Here is a 7,440-nt window from a genome sequence, read left to right on the forward strand (position 1 = left end):
TAAAATGATCAAACTGTGTCAAAAGCAAGGCTTTTCTGATGAACTGATGACTCTTCAGAAAGGTGACAAGTCATCTCATCAAGCTTGATCCTGTTGTGCAGGATGGGATTTTAAGAGTAGGAGGAAGGCTGCATCAGTCTGCACTTCCAGTAGATGCTAAACATCGTTCCTAAGAACCATCATGTGTCACCCTTGATCCTCAAACATGTTCACCAAGAAACAGGACATAGTGGAAGGAATTATACATTGTCCAAGCTAAGAGAAAGATTCTGGGTTCTACAAGCAGACTCAGCTCTTAGAAAGATACTTTCAAAGTGTGTAATATGCAGAAAGATATCAGCAAAACCTGGTGAACAGAGAGTGGCAAATCTGCCACAAGATCGCCTGACACCAGACAACCCTCCATTCACCAGTGTAGGAATAGACTATTTCGGACCTTTTGAGGTCAAGTGTGGGCGGAGTGTGGTCAAGAGGTATGGGGTCTTGTTCACATGTCTTGCAGTCAGAGCAATTCATCTAGAGGTTGCTAATTCTCTTGAAACTGATTCCTGCATAAATGCCATCAGACGATTTATAGCCAGGAGAGGCCAGGTGTCTATAATGAGGTCAGATAATGCCACAAATCTGGTGGGTGCAGAGAAAGAAATGCGTGAAGCAATCAAAGGTTGGAATCAGATATGCTCAAATATGCTCATGTAGAAAGGAATCACTTGGATATTCAATCCACCAGCAGGATCACATTTTGGAGGCATCTGGGAGAGGCAGATTCGTTCTGTGAGGAGAATTCTTAACCAGATTCTGAAACAGCAGCCTCTTGATGATGAACGTCTCCACACATTGTTTTGTGAAGTCGAGGCTATTGTAAACGGTAGACCTATAACAAGAGTGTCAAATGATCCACATGACATTGAGGCTCTCACACCTAACCATTTACTTCTTCTGAAAAGACAACCTGTGCTGCCTGCTGGAGTGTTTCAGAAAGAGGACTTGTATGCCAAGAAGAGGTGGAAACAGGTACAATACCTGTCTGACATCTTCTGGAAGCGTTGGACTAAGGAGTACCTGCCGCTTCTGCAGGAGAGGCAGAAGTGGCCTGAAATCAGGAAAAATCTAAAGGAAGGAGATGTCGTTCTCATAGTGGACGACAGCGCACCAAGAAGTTGATGGTTGATGGGAAAAGTTGAAAAGGTTGTTTCTGATGCAAAAGGTCTTGTGAGACGTGTCTTTGTGAAAACTAAAACTAGTCTTTTGGAAAGACCAATAGATAAGTTATGTTTATTGCTTGAAATGGATGAATAAGTTCTTATTCTGTGTGTGATACACTTGTGTTTAGAGCATGTGATTTCTGCTACACACTAAACTTGGGTGATTGTTGAATTAAGATAATGTTGGATAGATGTATATCTGAAGTACTGTTTATGTGAAGAAATTTATGATGGTTCATGTAAACAAAGGGAACAAAAGTCAGTTCATTACATATTCAGTGTTTCAGATAAATGATGCTTTAATGTGTAGAAATGTAATTGTTATGTCCCAGCAGTAACAATTAGGGGCCGGAATGCAGGGCTGGACTGGGGAAATTTTTCAGGCCGGGCATTTTTAACCAAGACCAGGCCACCACCAGGTATTGAAGGGGAAAAAATTTAGTGCGCTGTGACAGCGTGTTTTTTTTTTGGTCCCTTCAATCATGCTCTATGTGACAATGCTGCACACATTTGTTAATTTTTCCACATACCCCCTGCAGTGCGCTTGCGTACCTCTGGTGGTATATGTACCCCTAACCCCTTGTTGGGAATCACTGCCTTAAACGATCAATGTGCACCAGGAGACACAAACATTTTTAACACTATGAAAAGCATTATGAAAAGTTCTCCCAAAATACTGTTATTATTGGCTTATCAAAATTATGATCTATTGACCGTAGGTCACATTACTTTTTAGACATGTGTCATTTCTTTCAGCCTTGTTACTTAAATCTAAGTTAAGGAATTATATTAAAAGATTAATTCATTCATTTTAGTTAATATAATTATATTAAATGTAATACTGTAGGCTAAACTACAGTAAACATATCCGATATTTTCAGGCATTTCGCAGCATCTGCCTGAAGGGCTGCTTTCTTTTGATCCCTGGCTCTTTCAGCGCCACCCTTCCTTTTCTTCCCACTAACATCCATATTGCCCGCTATCGCTCTGCCTGGCACTACCAACCTACCAACCGAGGACGAGATGGAGGGGTAGGCCTAATTGGCCTGCCCTGCCCCTCACTTCATTGGCCCAGGCTTCAATCAATCATGACTAAAGGGCCGATCTACCAGTTTATGCACCAATAGGAGGGTTTATATACCGTCATCCACATATTGCGTTGTGTTTTAAATCTTTATTATATTATATTTCGTAAAAAAAAAAAAAAAAAAGCGCAGGCCAGTAAGTCATCAGGCCAGCGGGCAAATGCCCGGTATGCCTTACTATCAGTCCAGCGGTGCCGGAATGTAAGCGCAATTTATTATTGTTTAGTTAGTTGCACTGATTTGTGCTGATGTTGTTGGAGGAATAAGTTCATGTATGCTTTGAATTTAGAGCCATCTGTGTTTCCGTTGACGTTGAATGCAGTTTACGTAGAGAAAGCAGGAAGTTAAGTTTTTTGTTGTTAACCATGTGTAAAAAATAAATGAGAAGATGGCGGAGCAACACAGTCGTTTTACCGTCTGTGTCGGCACACAGCCAGCTCAATGAGTAACGTGGTCTCATGTCATTTCTCAAGAGTGGTTAAAAGAGTAAGAAACAAAGAAAGAAGAAAAGAACGTAAGATAGCCACTACAGCCACTATATAACGCTGTTTTCACGTAGTTGTTAGCTGCTCACTGGTGTGAACTGTGAACCTGAACGAGTGTGTACAAGTAAAGCAGATTTTCAGCTTCCCACATGAGAAGCCTGGACAGAAATGTTTGTTTTGATTTAAAAACCTCTTTACTCCATGACCCTTTCTCTTAGTGCAGAATTAGAACCCCAGAATGTTTTGATTTATTCGCTGAGCCCCCTGTGACATCACACAGAACCCCCCTTAATGTACAGAATACGGAACCCGTGGCAGTCGGATCCTTACCAGACCGGTGCAGAGTAACACCTGTTTCAGTAGTTTGTGAAAGCCTTTAACTAACTTCAACACTGTTGATGTACAGCTTGCAGACATCCATTGCATCTCTCAGTGTTGAATGAAGATGATGGCCTTCAGTGATGATGACATAATGTGAGTACAACCAACTGCTCGATGCTGTAAATTGTCTCTTTGGGTCTTAAAATTCTTTTGGGTGGGCATTAATGACAGATAAGCCACAGAAATGTATCACTGCAATAATGGACAACTGTCGGCTCAGTTAAAGTACATTACAATAATTTGTCTGAAATCACTAAATTCATGACATTTACCATTTATCATTATCTAAAATGTTCTATTGTCTTTCTGTCTCTGATGTCATCACAAATCCTGGTGATACAGTGCAGATTTTCTGCAGCCACAATAAAAGTGACTACTGGATAATGCTCTGGTACCAGCAGTCACCTGGAAACACAGCTATGAAACTCATCGGACATTTGTATTTACAGTTTTTCTCAGTCGCTTTGGTACAATTCTCGAATCATCCTCGCCATTTCTCAAAACTATTTGGACAAATAGCAAAACACCATGGATGACCTGCAAAAGCCACTCTCTTGCTCAAAATCCTTAGTTCATCTCTCAAAACTAAATATCTGTGTCAATTAACATGTCAGTGCCATCAGAATGTCAAGTCCTTGTGTCATTGTGTACGGATAAGACGGTCAAATTGCTTAGTCATGTTGTCAATATAACAGTGTACTCTGGAGGGATGTTCTGATGTAAACTATGGCTAAGTTTTGATGACAATTATTGTAATTTACACCTTAGTGTATGTGTGAGATTGATTACAAGAGACAAGATTCACAATTACCCTTTTACTGTTTGTAATTTGTACAAAAAAAGAAAAGACAGCACTGCATAGCACAAAGAAAAAGTAGAAATGTGACCCTACAATCTAGTAAGGGAAAACTGTACATACAGTGCTGTAGGAATTACAGTGCAGACAGTCTTCCTAGACCTGTTGACGTTCCTGTCTGTTGGGCCACATATTCTCATCCACGTCACATTGAATATTATCTCTTGCAATGCAGCGTGGAAAGAATCTTCTTGAGTGTCTTATCCAGCCTCTGCAGGCATCTGCTGTGATGTCCTCACACGCCGCATCCATGGCAGCCAGAAGGGTAATTTGTGTATGTGGCTGGCGATCATACACTTTCCAACGCCACGCAGAGAAAAACTCTTCAATGGGGTTAAGGAATGGGGAGTAGGGTGGGAGGAACTCCATCAGCATCCTATTGTGAGCTGCAAACCATTGCCTGATGATGTTTGAGCGATGGAAGCTGACATTGTCACAAATTACCACATGCTTTGGCAAGTCATCTCCAATCTGACCTCTCATGTTCAGGGATGAGATCCCTGTAAAGAGCGTCTAAAAAGGTGACTAGACGCTCTGTGTTATATGGACCAATAAGGGGAATATGCGTTAGCACACCATTTTCCGAGATGGCAGCACCCATTGTTATGTTCCCGCCCCGTTGGCCTGGCACATCAACTGTCGCTCTGTGCCCGATGATATTTCGTCCACGCCTTCTGCGTTTTGTGAGGTTGAAGCCAGCCTCATCCATGAAGATGAAGCTGTGCGGCGGCTCGCTTGCTTCCAGTTCCATTATACGCTATATCCAGAATACACAAAATTAGTTTTATGAGTTACATGCATTTTCATTTTGATAAGGTTACATCAAATGTATACAGCACATATTGCATCTTCTTTTCTACAGCCATAGCAAATGTGTAAAGGTCACATTTACTGTACTGTCTATCACTATGCAATGTTGTACTGTTTACTGTGAAGTACGGCTACTGTATGCTCATACATGTTTTACCTGTACATAATGGTAGCGCAGCTCCTTCACTCTTTCTTCATTTCTTTCAAAGGGAACAGTGTACAGCTGTTTCATATGCATTTGGTGTTTTTTCAGTACCCTGTCAATTGTTGAGATGCTGACTGTTTGGATGTTTGCAAAGATGTTGTTGTCCTCTATAATGGCACTCTGTATCTCCCTAAGGCTGCGGCTACACGAAAACGTTTTTCACTGTAAACGATACTTTTTCTTATCGTTTCGCTGTCGCGGCCACACGGAGCCGGCGTTCCCACTACCCCAAAACGATAGTTTTTGAGAACGGGTTCCACAGTGGGAAGATTTGAAAACGAGGTCGTTTCGTTTCCATTGTTACAGCGAAAACGTTTTTGCGTCAGTCAAACGTTGACGCTGTGAGACTTCTCTATTGTCTCACAGCGTGGCGTGACACAGTGGCGTGTGTACTTCATCGTTTTCATCCGTTTTCATCCGTTTTTGTCTGGACCTCTTTACAGCAGCGTTGCCGTGTGGTCGCAAGAATTTTCGTACCCGTTTTAAAAAAAAAACTTGTTTCGTTTTCGTGTAGCCATAGCCTAAGTCTTATGGCATTGTTCTCTATAACGATGGTGCAAATGGCCTCCTCCTGTTCAGGTGTGAAAAGGGGCCCTCTTCCACCCCTGTAAAGTTGTCTTGCAGTCCTATGTGGAAACAATTTAGCAATGCAAAACACAAAATTGAGTAAGATAAAAATGTCACTGTATGAAGTATACTTACTTATATTGTAATGTGGAATACTGTTACATTGCATTACAGAACAGTGCCTATTGTTGGATTACATACCTGTTCTCTCGACAAAAAGTCTGAACGATTGAGGACACAGTTGTTCTGCCAACATTTGGCTGCACCCTTCGACCAGCCTCTGCCATTGTAAGCCCATGATTGAGAACATGGTCCACAAGGGTGGCTCTGATCTCATCTGGAACGCGCATATGTCCTCGGCCTCTTCTGCCTCTTCCTCTGTTCTGCCTCCCAACTCCTCCGCCACGCAACCTCACTCCTCTTCCTCTTCTCTGTGGCTGTTGGCCCCGTCTAATTCCTTCCATTGTCAGACATTGAAACATTGTGTTGTGCTCCACCTATATATATATTTGTCAGTTGATTGGTCGTTAGAGAAAGTCAACATTCACCTGGGAGCAATTTACCAATTCAGGACTGATTTTGAACAAAAGTCTAATGGAAATGTATAGAAATATGCTTGACATTATGACAACTTGTTCAACCATTTTGCATGTAAAGACCGATACGATGAACTAATGCCTTAATGTTGTGGGGGGTGAGACTATTCAACAGAGACCTGTACAATACATTTTGATCAACATGACAAAAGCAATTGATAATGTAGGAAACAGCAGAGAATTGTACATAATCATGTGCATGGATGTGCCAAAGCATTGGCAACTTGCTGAAAGAAATGAGAAACTGCTTGTTTGATGTGCACAAGTGACAATGATGTGACAATTGAACACGTAGTTTTGAGAATTGCAACTCTGATCTGAGAATTGTCCAAAAGCGACTGAGAAAAACTGTAATACTTTTGGGGTTTCGTTTTCGTTTTTCTTTTATTTTGGAACACGGGAAAACTGAGGGAAGTTAACTCTCTTTTTCTTCACAGAAAATCAAAAGCAGCTGAACCAAGAACCAAAGTTCCAGAGAGTTTAAGAATAAAATATATTTTTTTGAACCCTCAATCTTGTCTCGTGTCCTCCAAATATGTTGTGCCCTTGGTGGCTGTAACAATCATCATACTAAGAAGTTATAGTGTAGTTGTTTGTTGTCTTTACAGATATTTCCTTATCAGTGAAATCATATGGTTCTCAAGTATTTTAATGTTTTAGGTCTAAATCTGCTTTAATATTCACGTTCGGATCTTTTTCTACAACATTAAAGATGTGGATGCCTTAAATAAATTGTTGTTTAAACCATAAACACAATGTACTGCTACAATTGAGACGATGAAATTAAACAGGGTAAATACATATGCAACCAGATTCTGTCGACCAACGTAAGACAATGAAGAGTCAAGTGTCCAAAGGTTTACAATTTATTTAGAACCAAGCTCATGAGAGGGAGGAGTCAGAGGTTGCCACCCACCACTGGGACCTTAAATAGATAAAACACCAAGTCAGTAACAGGGAATAAATAAACTCCAAACAAAGAGTGCAAACCACATACATATCTCAGGTTCACAAATGACACCACTGCAAGCATTACACCTAAATTCAAACATGGCACTCAATAACTACTAATGGCTCCCCACAAGTCAATTGTCACACAAAAAGGCCCAGTAGTAGGTGCACACAGTGGCTACAGCCTGCAGTCCCCAGTAACTGGCAAAGTTCATAAATATTACCATTAAAACAGTTAAGAAAGCATTACTTTATTAAGTTTAATCCTAGTACTATGTTAAAAAAAGGCAAAGGCCACC

The sequence above is a fragment of the Odontesthes bonariensis genome, chromosome 11 (genome assembly GCF_027942865.1).
Source record: "Odontesthes bonariensis isolate fOdoBon6 chromosome 11, fOdoBon6.hap1, whole genome shotgun sequence".
Lineage (NCBI taxonomy): Eukaryota > Metazoa > Chordata > Actinopteri > Atheriniformes > Atherinopsidae > Odontesthes > Odontesthes bonariensis.